The sequence below is a fragment of the Dasypus novemcinctus genome, chromosome X, assembly GCF_030445035.2.
Source record: "Dasypus novemcinctus isolate mDasNov1 chromosome X, mDasNov1.1.hap2, whole genome shotgun sequence".
In the NCBI taxonomy this organism is placed as follows: Eukaryota; Metazoa; Chordata; class Mammalia; order Cingulata; family Dasypodidae; genus Dasypus; species Dasypus novemcinctus.
The window spans coordinates 36,312,957-36,327,334 of record NC_080704.1 but is presented as its reverse complement, the minus strand read 5'-3'; the positions used below and the strand labels follow the sequence as shown (position 1 = coordinate 36,327,334).

The 14,378-nt window shown below is 37.8% G+C and overlaps 1 protein-coding gene across 3 annotated transcripts in view; it reads left to right on the top strand.

The window, feature by feature from the left end:
- The window catches only part of DMD (dystrophin), a 2,676,723-nt gene that overhangs the window by 1,627,997 nt on the left and 1,034,348 nt on the right, over window positions 1–14,378 (top strand). The gene's annotated exons all lie outside the window — the stretch shown is intronic.

Here is a 14,378-nt window from a genome sequence, read left to right as displayed (position 1 = left end):
TTTCTTCCTTGTTCTCTGTAATCCTTAGACTTGTACTTTTCCATAAAATAGTCACTTAGTAACTGTTTCTTGATTCTTCCCTGTATACCAGGATAACACTAAATATAATAATAGGTTACTTTCCTATAAGGAGCTCCTATACTATAAAATATTGTAAATTTCTTAATGCAGTTGAATGAGGAGCTGTGTACCTAACATAGCCTGAATTTAATAAAAATTACTTTGAATTCGCATGATCCTTTATTCGTAGTATGAATTATTTCTCAAAAAAATAATCAAGCATTTTGGCAGTTAACAGTATTATATACTCACTCCGAATTTTGTGAATAAAGGAAAATATATACACATCAGTAATTATCTTGACAGTCTTCAATGATGCAATATTGTTAAAACTCCAGTATATATAAAGCTCACATATAGTGTATTTGCTCTGAAAACTGTTAAAAGTTGGGTTGGCCAAAATCACTAGTAGCCACTTCAATAAAGGCAAAATACATAAAAGCTTTTTTAAATGTGTTAACAAACATTGGGTTTTTACCTGTTCACAATCAATGAGGCTCTTGAAATTATTTCCTAAAAGAGTAAATATAACTTCTAAGGCATAATTATCCTCATCACTTGGAGTTATGCTGCATTATGTTAATGAGCTCAGCTATTGTGGCTCTTTTTTCATATTTCTTAAAATAAATTCCTCATAACTCTAGTAGTATCTCCAATAAATACAGATTAACTTTTTTTCTAATTTGACATTTGTTGATTTCTTTATAATCTATTATTATTTTTATAAAATTGTTCACATGCTGCTTATAACCTAGATTTTTTAATGGCAAGGGGTAGAACTAGCTGAATGTTTTTGAACATTCACAATGTAAGAGCTTTCTTAATGCAACAAAAATTGGTACTTTAATTTATATCGCATACACATGTATTATTCTCAGCTGTTATTGAGTCATAGAATTAAAGATTTCTATTGTGAAGACCAAGCTAAATATTGAAATAAGAAATTGTTCTTTACATTGTATTTTATTCTTCACATACTTTATCGCGAGTGTATAAACAAATGTACTGAATGCAAAAGCTAAAACAGAAGTGGTGTTGGTGTCATGTGTATGGGGGAAAATACTTCTAAAAAGTAGTAAAAACAGTGAGTAATAAAAACACACTGAATGAGTTTAGGGTAGCGTAGAATAAGAACAGCCAAAATATAGTGCTTCTAAGTTTTTTTAGTGATTTTATATGATTAGAACTTGACTTTTCCCTGAAGACCAGAGGAGATCTCTCTTTAAGTAATTCCAAAACCAGCCTCGTGTGTCTTAAAATAAAATAAAATGAAAAGAAAGTGAACAATTTGAAGACATATAAAGCCAAAATACAACACTGGAAATAAAATCACATAGCTACTTCTGCAGTAATTGTATGTTATGTTATGTTATGTTATGTTATGTTATGTTATGTTATGTTATGTTATGTTATGTTATGTTATGTTATGTTAATTTCAGCTCTAGATTCACCACATGTATCTAATATTACATCATTACTCTCAATTAAACACATATTATACATAAATGAAATAAATGAGATAGCATATGCAAAGCTCACAGCCCATCCTCTGCAACAATTTACAACAGAAATACAAAAGGAAGTGCAGTCCTGATGAGACAGCTGGTTAGTAATGGACAAACACAAACTCTGTTCTTTGCTGCTGCTGCTGCTGCTTGCTGCTGCTGGTATTGTATATTTTTCTATGTGGGACTTAAAGAGAAAGTAGTAGGCTTAGAAGGGACTTTGTCTCAAGTGTCCCTCATTTATTCTACTGCTGCCTGAGCAGAAGGTGAAAGAATGCAATAGGTGTTTCAAAAAGGTGGAATAAACGAATTGATTATGGTGTGGGTGGAGAATTTTAGGTGTTACCTAAGAGCTCTATCGGTGTGATCTGTTTCGCCCATCCCTGGTATAGACTGAGGCATATTATATGCACAATCCAATCATTAGAAATCTTTTAAAACACTAGAGATTGAACCCAGAACTTATCTCAGAGCCCACTTTTTCATATTGACACCAAATCATAGTATATGTCCATCTATCAAGGATGCTACTTCTCCCCAGGCAAACCTTAGATGTTGAAATAATGAATAACATTTTCTTGAAAGTTCTATGCACCAAAGAAAAGATAGCCTTTTTTTCCTATATTATAAATATTAATATTTTCTGAAATAAGCAGATGAATGATCAGATTTAAATTTTGAAGACAGTTGCTATTCAGGAATATTCATTAAAACCCTAGTCCTTCCACTCATCAATATGTTCACAACCAGCTATCCGAGATTCTTGACAACTTCTTGGAATCATGGTTTTACTGTCTTACTTTCATTTTCTATTTTAATCAAATCATAAACTCAATATATAGATAACATTTTACTTTCTAGTGTGTGTTTTGTATCTGTTTTTACTAACATGATTTTAACTGTCACTTTTAAAACCTGTAGATAGGATGATTTTGAAATATTTTAAACTCAGGAAATCTGATGGCTTTAGGTTTAGCTCAGGCAATAGATCACCTGTGGAGATTGGAACTGCCAGAAAAAAAATAGCTTAAGCAGCCCTTTGAGTACTCTAAAATAGGGACATTTTCCAGAGCATTGATTTCTAAGGCTTCCATTATATCCTGATGTTGAGCTTTCAGGATTTAACTACAATATTTACTCACCATCTAAGCCATGATTTTTTTTTCATCAGTCATATTTTTATACTTTTCATAATGAAAATATATAAGCTTCCTTGACCCTGGCAGAATTCTTGGTGTTTCTTTGATGTGGTTTGTGATTTGTGGAAGATGAATTTGATTCAAGAATAACAGAGATGGTGTCATAAGAAAAACTAAGAAAATCAGCTTTTCCATAATAGGCTGTCAGAGCCACCAGCTAGTAGTTAATCAGCACTGATTTTTCAAAGGCGCCTTTTCTTCTGGCTCTGAACAAATCATCTTCCATTGTTAGACCAACAATGCATTCCCATTGTGCCTGGGGGAAACATATATCCTTAGGAAATAGCATGGGCTTGGGTGAGAAGAGCTGCATTGAAGCCAAAGCTGGGCTATTTATTAGTTGTCTGATGATAGGCAAATGGAAGAGCAATATCTAATAATATCTCCTGCTGGAAATTAAACGTGAGCAGAGATATCAGAGATGATGACTTGCTGGCCTCCCAGACATTACCTCATTGGATGACCTGTGTCAAAGCATCTCCATTGACCAGGGTCTGTCCGGCAGCTTTGGGTCAGCTTGCGTAGATTGGATTATCATTGCAGGGGAAGATTAAAATTAAAATTCATACCTAGTCAAGAGCACCCATTCATTTATAATAGTTATTCCTTAGGGACTGGATATCTGATTCTGCTAGAGTAACCTAGGCACTGGTTTTGTGACCAGAAGTTATAGAATTAGAGCAATGGAATGGGATGGCTTCGAGGAAGGTTTTCCTGGGGCTGTGAACAGCCCTGAGCAATTATCCTTGCCCCTAAGTGAGGTCACCAATCTATAGCTGTCAATATGGCTACCAAGTGGCAGGTTTCCTTCCTCAGAGACATGTTTTTGTGCTCTTTGCTTGCTCATTTACCAGGCTTTAATGTAGACAGAAAAGCCCTCTAATTGGAAGACACTACTTCAGTTTTGTTAATGTCAGGGATTTGAGTGTAGCCTGCACACACTTTCCTTGGAAATCTAAATCCTTCTCTTCCTGTTCTGCCCTAAACTCTGTTCTAGAGCTTTCTAATTACTTGTAGTTGGTGTTAATCTTTTTCCAGGTAAACTCTAATAGGGTAATCTTCGATTCAAACTCTTGAAGATCCTATTTTGTCATGCCTTTTGTATTGACTTTATTTAATGCATGATATCTTGGGAAAGTTTCATAAAACATGATAATATAGATGAATGTTCTTTATTAACTCTGTAGCACCAAGTGGTGGCTATTATTTCTACCAGTAGGTGCAAGATACCCATTGTTTCTCAAGTCATTTACTAAATGCTCCATATGTGTCGTTCTTGTCTGCCTTAAGCGATAACTTCCGAAGGGTAAGAATTTAAACATCTCTTATTTTCAGCACAATGCACCGCAGGGTAGAAGGGTTGCCAGAGGTTGGGATGGGGTAGTGGTTGACTACAAAGAAGCAGCGATAGAGAATTTTGGGGGGCGAGCATGCTGCTCTGCATCTTGGTTATGATGATGGTTACATGACTCTATGCATTTGTCAAAACTCATAGAACTTTACACAAAAAGGAGTGGATTTTACTATATGTAAATTAAAATATATTTTCAGAAAAGAGATACGTAAGTATTTCTTATTTAATGGATCTTCGGAAAAATACTTTTCGTTTCATGACTCAGCTTGGGCTTCATCTCATCCAGAAAGCCTTTACTTGTTTGCCTTTACATAAAGGTGTGGTGCTCAGTGGTTCCTTCTTGGGGTCCTGATTGAACTGCATGAACCTCAGTCTTAGCATTTGCCATAGAGAATTGAAATGATTTATTTATGTCTCTCTCCTTAGTACAAGGACAGATTTAGGGCCATTCACTATTTTTTTTTTTCGCCTGGGTTATGTTAAGCATGTTGTAAAACTCTCTCAAAGATCACTTTAAGAAAAAGTACATTCTCCATGAAAGGCCAAATATTAGGCCACAAAACAAGTCACAAAAAAATATTGAAATCATACAATGTACCCTCTCCAACACAATGGAACAAAACTAAAAACCAGCAACAGAGGAAAAACTGGAAAATTCACAAACACATGGAAACCAAACAGCACACTCCCAAACAACCAATGGCTCAATGAAGAAATCACAAGGGACACCAGGAAACATCTTGAGGCAAACAAAAACAAAACATAGCACAACAAAACCCACGGGATGCAGCAAAGGCAGCACCGAGAGGGAAATCCATCCCTGTAAATGCTTACACCCAAAATGAGTGTTCCCGTATCAGAGACTGAACCTCAGAACTGGAGGATCCAGAAAAAGAATAGCAAACCAAACCGACCTCATATAGATGTTGTTATAAAAGGATTTTGCAAATGCATCTCAAGTCTGTAATCAAATGACAAATAAGAGAATATCCTGGGTATTATGGGTGGGCCTCGCTTAATCGCTTGGACAATTTCCATCTGTGGACAACAGCTTTGGCCCATGCCCATGGAGTTCCCTCCTGCTCAGGCTCTTCCTTTCCTGACTGCAAGGACGGCAGCTTCAGCTGATCTTCCATTTCCAACCACCATTCATTTTTGTATTGATGGTGCTTAGCAGTATTTGGCACATAGTCGATGCTTAGCTATGGAATTTTTGGTTTGATAAAATCAGTTAATTCACAGACCCTATTCTTTAAGTGTATTCTGTAGTCTATATGGACTCCCTGACTCAAGACTGCCCCTTCTTTCCCATTTGGCCATCAGCTTCTCTCTTTGTCTACTCAAATATTTAAGTTAGCCCTCTTCCTTTAAAAAAAAGCTATAACGTTTTATTGTAGTTACAGATATACAGCCCAAAATTTCCCATTTTAGCCATATTTACGTGTACCACTCAGTAGTATCATATTTGCAATGTTGTGCTATCATCACTGACATCCATTACCCCTACTTCTTCAGCCACTTCCTTTTGATTTCATGGAAGTTATAATAGTTTCTACTACCTCTTTTTTGGTCTTTGCTTCATAAAACAGCTTTTTTCTCTCCCTGCCCCAGCTATGACTACATTTAGGAGATAATAAGTGCGCTTGGTGGAAAGCTTGAATTTGGAAAACAAATGCGATTAATTCTGAGGATCCACCACCTTTTATTACATGACCTTGACCACATGGCTAAACTCTGAGTCCATTCCCTCCACTTTAAAATGTGGAAATGACTGCAAAGCACAGAGGATTTATATGAAGATTAAGTAAGAAATTACTTGTTCAGTGTTTAGCATGGTGCCTGGCACACAGGAAGCTCCCTAGGTATATTAGCTATTATTGTATTTCTTTAAAGATGTCCATGTGTCTATATGTCCTTGCATTAGATTCCTTATTGGTATAATTTAACAGATATATGAAATAGGTTTTAAGTTAAATTATTTCCACAAGATTATGGATCCAGTAGTGGTCAGCCACATCCTGGACTGAGTTCGTGTGCATAAAATATAGTAAATTTTTCCACTCTCATTTCCTGTTACTGCTCTTGATGTTTTCCATAGAAGCTCATCACGGAATTCATGTTTGATTCATCTCTGTATTCCCAAAGTGCCAGATATTTCCAGAGATATCCCAGTACCATTGTCCACGTACAAAAGAACAGCAATCCTCCAGAGACAATGGTCAGGGTAGCCAGTTTGCCAAAATGTAGGAATGCTGCAATGACTGGTCCTACCAGTTATTCTCACGAACTCCTAAGGATTGTTCCCTTTATGGTCGTAAATGGACGGTTTCCCACATCTTTAGAATATGTCTCTCTTCAATTCAGTTGAACCAACTTGGGACATGAGACCACTCTTAGTCCAGTAACAGTCATCAGGGGACTTCCACATCTAATTGACTGAGACCACGGCACTAAGGAAGGTAGGGAATGAATATCACGGAAAAACTTCAATACCTAACACAATGGATTAGTAAGAAGTACATTATTTTTTAATGTCCAGATCATGTTTCTACTTTTATATATCTTTTCTTTATGTTTCATTAAAATGTTCCTTCCGTGTGGGTCCTTTAGTAATTGTTTTACTTTGCCAAAGGCTGCTGATGCAAAGTACCAGAAATTTGTTGGCTTTTCTAAAGGGTATTGATTTGGGGTGAACGCTTACAGTTCCAAAGCATGAAAAGTCCAACTCAAGGCACCGTAAGAGTTGCTTTCTCACCAAAGTCAGCTGCCACATGTTGAAGCAAGTTGGCAAGTGATTTCTGCCAGGTGTCAGCCTTCCCCTCTGGGATTTCTCTTAGACTCACCTGCTCTGCTTTTTTCCTGATTTCAGCTGCAAGTTGGCACAGGGCATGTCTTTTTCTGGGCCTCCTGTATCAGTCTCAGCTGTTTGGCTCTCTTCCCAAGTTCAGCTGTAAGATATCAGGCATAGAGAAGGGCTGGTCTCCTTTTGAGTTGCTACATGAGCCCAGACTCCTGAGGGCTTTGTGCTTAAGCAATCCCCTCTCTCACATTGCAGATTCAAATATGACAGTTTACTTTTATTCCTTTGTCTGAGTGTCCATTTATATCAGACCCAGCAAGGGGGTGGAGAATCAATCTGAGCACACCTCACTGATGTAGTCCAATCAAAAGCCCTAAATCGATCTTATCAAGTAACCTAATCAAAGACCCCTCAACTGAATTTGATGCAATCAAATGGCACCATACCCACAGGAATAGATTAGTTTACAAACATAATCTTTCTCTTTTTGGGATTCATAAAATACTCTCAACCTGCAGCAGTAATCCTCTAGGATCATGAGTTATAGGCAAATAATTTAGTTAATAACATGTAGCAATAAATGTAACTGCTAAGTATAAGTACCATTTTTTCCAAATATAATTCAGCTTTGCCAACTTAGCTCTCAAATATTAAAGTACCTCTGAGAAATATTGTCAATATGCATTTTGTTCTTTTTACGATTACTTGGACATTCCTGTATCAGTGGATTAGTTAAGGGGGGCAAATGCCCTAATGTTAATTCTTTCATGATCACGAATTCCAAATCATATTTTTCATTTTACATTATATTCTTTCTTGGTCATTAGGAAGGGAGTGGTGAACATTATAGGCAAGAATGCATAATAATAATAATGCTATTCCCCCCTCAATTCCTAAAATTAAAAATCTTAAACGTAAGTAGACTGCAAAATAAAATACCCAGGAAACAGAGCATTTGGATGAATTTTGGAAGTTTTTTGGTCGATAGTGTCTGTGATATGTGCAGAGTATTCTCTGCTAATTAAGTATGACTGGAGCATCAGGTCCAGACTGTTTAATTACCTGCGTTTTTAGTTTTTCCTGCTGCAATTTTTTTTGTTCTATTTACCCCAAGCATCTCTGTTTTTGGCACTGTGAATTAAATTAGACCAATCTACCAGGCAGAAAAAATATCCTAATTAGCTTGTTGACACGGACAAACAAGCATGTCAATTAGAGTGTACTGTCACTATTCCCATGCCTCTCCAGACTGATTCTAAGAAGATTGGCTTCAAGCAAGGACATCTCTTTATGCCTCAAATATCTCGGGAACTGTAGTGAATATTCTTACCAGCAAAGTCCACATTGGTGATCCACTGCTTGTTCTTGATTTTTTTTTCACAAAGTATGAATGCCAATGAATATATTCCATTTTTATATCAAAGCCTGAATCATCAGTAATATGGGAATGACTACACTGCCTCAGCAGGCTTGCTATGCATATTAAAGAATTATATATCAAACACCTGATTCAGGATGTGTTCTGAAGTAATGCAAAAAAGATGGAAACTATAATTTTCTGGCATCTTAGAGACCCATACTTTCAGAAAGACTTTTTAATTGCAGTCTAATATAAATATAGAAAAGTACCTATATCATAAGTATATAGCGCGATGCGTTTTCACACACCGAATACAGATATGTCAACAGTACCTGCCTTAAGAAACAAAACATGAGGTACATCTTGGAAGCACCCTCTTCCAGTCATCATTTCACCCAAGAGAAATCACTAATCTAACTTGTAATAGCATAGATTGATTTGCTATACTATTGATTTTGCCATAACCATACCATATATATGTTCTGTGTGTGTGTGTAGGGCTTTTTGGTTTACTGTATTTGTGAGAATGTTCAGCCATTTTGTTGTGTTTAGGTGGTGAACATTCTTTTTCAGGGCTGTATAGTGTTTCATTGCACAACTTTAACTGTTCAAGCATAGCTTTGGATCTATGAATAGTGTTGCTATGGACATTCCAATATATACCGTTTGGTACAAAAATGTAAACATTTCTGTTGGTTATACACTTAGGAGTGATTTTTGCTTGGTGATAAGGCACATTGCACACGTTTAGTTTTAGCGGATATTGCCAGATATCTTAGGTATACAGCTTGATAAATTTAGAGATCTATATTTTTGCTAGAGAAAAGTCATCATTATAAGTAACATATATATGTATATGTATATGTATATATATCTTATTTAAACAAGTATATATAATTTTCACTTAAAATAATCATGAATTCTGCAATTAATGCTCATTTTACTGAAGGTATGTCCATCCAAACCTGTGGCACGTACCCCATCTCTCAGGCTTTTTTGTGTATTTCCTACCTTGATCTGGGAAGGAATAACTTGGTTTGACTTTTCAGAATTCATGGTCAACATGATAAACCAAATGCTCGTGTCTACTGCTAGGCCATATGGATTTCCTGAGAAGTAGAAAATAGCGTCCCTTTCTCTTGGCAAATAGAGAACTGGGCCAGGATTCACAGCTTAAAGATTTCAGCTCCTCTACCCTACTCATCAAGTCTCCTTTGGGAGCAGTTAGCAACCTGTGCTACCATATTTGGTGACACTTTTTTTCCCCTCCTTTCAAGACCTCATTTCCAGGGATCTCAGTTGCTCCCAGAGTGGATGTGGGTTTGTTTGTTTTTTTATTTTTCATTTATTTTTTATTTTTTTTCTTCTTCTTTATTTTCTTTTAAATTTTACATTCAAAATATACGAGGTCCCCATATACCCCCCACCCCACCCACGCCACCCCTCCCACATCAACAAACTCTTTCATCATTGTGGCACATCCACCGCACCTGACGAATACATTCTGGAGAACCACTGCAGCACATGGACACTGGTCCATATTGCAGTCCACACTCTCTCCCAGTCCAGCCAGTGGGCCACAGCAGGACACACAACGTCCAGCATCCGTCCTTGCAGCACCACCTAGGACAACTCCAAATCCTGAAAAAGCCTCCACACCATATCTCTTCTTCCCTCTCCCGACCATCAGCAGCCACCATGGCCACCCACTCCACATCACTGCTACAATTTCTCCCCTTACTAATCACAATAGTTCCCCAGCAGAACACCAGTAAGTCCACTCTAATGCATACTCTATTCCTCCATTTTGTGGACCTGAGATGGCTATGTCCATTCCCCCTCTACATCAAGAGGGGGTTTAGATTCCACATGGATGATGGATGCAATTCTCCTGTTTGCAGCTGTAGGCACTCTTAGCTCCCTGGTGTGGTGGTTGACCCTCTTCATCTCCCTGTCAGCTGGCCAGGATAAGTCCAGGAAACCAGAGGGTAGGAGCTGCAAGTCTGCTGAGGCCCAGGGCCTGGCCGTCACATGGACAGTTCAAAGATTCAGGTCTCCTGAGTATACACCAACCCAAAAGCCAACCACAGGTCCGGTAAAAGTAACAGAAGAGGCATGTGTAGAAAGGTTATATCTGAATCCAACTCCATCACACTCAGGAACACAAACTCCTAAGTAGGGCCAACTGACATGGCCCTGAACTCCAGAGCCATCTGCCTTGGCCATAGAATGCTGCAGCCCTCAGGAAAACCAGCACCTGGGTTTGCATCTACCTTGGCTGTGTCTGGTATCCTGCTGAGGCATGCAGAAGCATCACCCCCTGATGACCTCCCAACTCTTTTTTTGAGACTCTTAGCCATATAAACTCACTTGTCCTTTCCATTTCCCCCTTTTTATCCAAAGTCAGAAAGCAGTTTTTAACACCTGATATTACATGTAGGCTGAGGTATTCTGCCAGTCTGAGTTGACCTCTTTGTTCATGGTCTTTTTGTAGTTACATCATCAGCTGGTGCTTGGTAGTAATACCTCAGTGCCAGGGAGGCTTATCCCTGGGAGTCATGTCCCACACTAGGGGGAAGGCAATGCATCTATATGCTGAGTTAGGCTTAGAGAGTGCCCACATTTGAGCAACATGGAGGCTCTCAGGAGGTAACTTTTAGGCACCCCACAGTTATAGGCCTAGTTCATATTTCAGGCACACAGGCTCATAATAGGAGCCATCAATATCAAGAGCTCATCATTGGACCATCCACCTTTATTGGTCTTTGCCATTGCACTTGGGAGAATTGTGGTTGTTCCATTGGGGAATGTAATAGAGCTCCCCTGGTCAGGAATTCAGCACTCTCTCATCTGTCGTTTCCAACTGAAACCACTATGAAAATATCTAAACTTTTCTATGTACCTGTATACATGCCCTGGAGAACTCCCTCCCAACCATGTGCCCCCCACTAATGACACCCCACACAAGTGCTCCTCACCCACCATAGTTGAACCTCTCTATAGTCCAAAACTTCTTCAAAAAGGAAGCCCAATATATTGCCAGGTTCCATTAATAGAAAAATGGAATATAATGATGGGTTTAGAGGTTAGGTACAGAATACATAGAAATTTAGAAAAATTAAATAAAGGAAAAATAAATTGGGATATCAAAGAAAAGAAAAAATGAAAAAGCTTTGTTTTTGACATTTTGCCTTTCATCACTGCTACAGGTGTTGCACTGTATGTACCACTGTACATACAGTACAAGGCAATTTCTTCCATTTCTTCCCAGTGTCTACCTCCTTTCTTTTTCTTTTTTTCCTGATTATTAAGTTTCTCTTGACATAAGTTTTAGGTCATATTAATTCACATACACAATATATGGTACTCCCACATATCCAACATCAAACCCTTGGTCCCTTCCCCAACAGTGATCTTTTTACATGTTCATATTATATTTGCTGCAGCTAATGTACAGATATTGAAATGAGAGCTTTCAAACATGTTTCCATTTGGGTTTACATTATGGTTTATATTTTAGACTATACAATTTTCTAAATTTTTAGTTACCTTATGTTTTACATTATGGTTTACATTTTAGCCTATAGACTTTTATACATTTCTGGTGTAATTTAACATGACCTATATCCATCACGGCATGATCTTTTGGAACACTTCCATTGCCCCACACGTACCCTGATTCCATGTATTCAACACCTCTTTCCCCCTCCCCTCAGGACCCACCATGACAATCAATCTTCATTACTTGAGGGACCATATTCAGAGATACTTGGAAAAATGTTGAGGGCTTGACATACTTGACTGCCCTAACCCATTGGGAGCCACCAATTCTCTCAAGAGATACAATTCCCTCTGTTTGAGAATATCAGTACTCCCCAGGATGTGGGTATACCTTCACTCTCACTGTTTGGGTCTCCACCCAATGATATACTCCACTATGGCAAAATGAGCACTCACACACTCCCCAGAAGCTTGCCCTGTGTCAGATGCCCCCCCCCTCCTTAAGCATCCCAAACAGGCAGCCTTCCATATTACATTCTCTAAAGAGTTTTCTCTGCACCACAATTTCAACCACATACCTGACAATCTCCCATGATCTAATGTTCCCCTCACCCTTTCCCCAATTTCTTGGACAATCTGACCCATCCTCCCATCCCTAGTGACCCTAATGTCCATGCAGCCCCACCCAAAGATACCCCTATGCCCCCATTTTATCCCTTCCCTGTACAAATACTTACCTCCAGCTTACCATAGATTTCACCCAAGTAGCTGTCCCCTCACAACCTTCCTCTACCCTCCCACTACCTTAAGTTTATCATTCAGTCTCTAACTCTCTGAGACAGCTTGGTTTACTTATTTCATATCAGAGAGGTCATGTAGTATTTGTCCTTCAATCCCTGGGTTGCTTCACTCAACATAAGGTTCTGAAGATTCATCCATGTTATCACATGTGTTTGTACTATATTAGTTCTTATAGCTGAGTAATATTCCATTGTATGTATATACCACATTTTATTTATCCATTCATCTTTTGATGGGCATTTGTGTTGATTCCAACTTTTGGCAATAGTGAATAGTGCTGCTATGAACATTGGTGTGCATATATGAGTTAGTGTCCTAGTTTTCAGATCTTCTGGGTATATACCCAGCAGTGGAATTGCTGGGTCATATGGCAAATATATAGCTAGTTTTTTGAGAAATGCCAAACTGTCCTCCAGAATGGCTGGATCCTTCTGCATTCCCACCAACAGTGGATGAGTGTTCCCATTCCTCCACATACTCTCCAACAATTGTAGTCTTCTGATTTTTTGATAGCTGCCAGTCTTATGGGAATAAAACGGTATCTCATTGTTGTTTTGATTTGCATTTCCCTAATAGCTAGGGATTTTTGCACATTATTTCATGTGTTTTTTAGCCATTTGTATATCATCTTTGGAGAAATGTCTGATCAAATCTTCTACCCATTTTTTAAATGGACTGTTTGTCCTTTTATTTTCAAGATATAGGAGTTCTTTATATATGCAGGTTATAAGTCTCCTATCAGATATGTGCTTACCAAATATTTTCTCCCATTGTGTAGGCTCTCTTTTCACTTTCCTGACAAACTTCTTTGAGGTGCAGAGGCTTTAATTTTGAGGAAGTCCCGTTTATCTATTTGTTCTTTTGCTTCTCATACTTTTGGTGTGAAGTTCATGAAGCTGTTTCCTATTACAAGGTCTTGTAGATGCGTCCCTACTTTGCTTTCCAAGGTCTTTATGGTCTTGGATTTTATATTTAGGTCTTTGATCCATCTTGAGTCGATTTTTGTATAAGGTGTAAGTCGGTAATCCTCTTTCATTCTTTTACATATGGATATCCAGTTCTCCAGGCAGCATTTGTTGAAGAGGCCATTCTCTCCCAGTTGAGAGGGTTTGGTGGCCTTGTCAAATACCATATGGCTATATATATGAGGATCTGTATCAGAACTCTCAATTCGGTTCCATTGGTCAATATGTCTATCCTTGTGCCAATACCATGCTGTTTTCACTACTGTAGCCTTGTAGGATGTTTTGAAGTCAGGTAGTGTGATTCCTCCAATTTCATTTTTCTTTTTCAATATGTCTTTGGCTATTCGGACCTCTTTCCTTTCCAAATAAATTTCATAGTTAGTTTCTCTAGTTCATTAAAGAATGATGTGTTGATTTTTATTGGGATTGCACTGAATCTGCAGATCAGTTTTGTTAGGATAGACATCTTAATAATATTTAGTCTTCCTATCCATGAACAGAGAATATTCTTCCATTTATTTAGGTCTTCTTTGATTTCCTTGAACAGTATTGTGTAGTTTTCTGTGTATAAGTCTTTTATCTCTTTAGTTAAATTTATTCCTAGGTATTTGATTTTTTATTTACTATTGTAAATGGTATTTGATTCCTGATTTCCTCCTCAGATTGCTCATAATTATTGTACAGAAATGCTACTTATTTTTGTGCATTTATCTTGTAACCTGCAACTTTACTGAACTCATTTATAAGTTCTAGAAGCTTTGTTGTAGACATCTCAGGACTTTCTATGTATAGGATCATATTATCTGCAAATAGTGAAATTTTGCTTCTTCCTT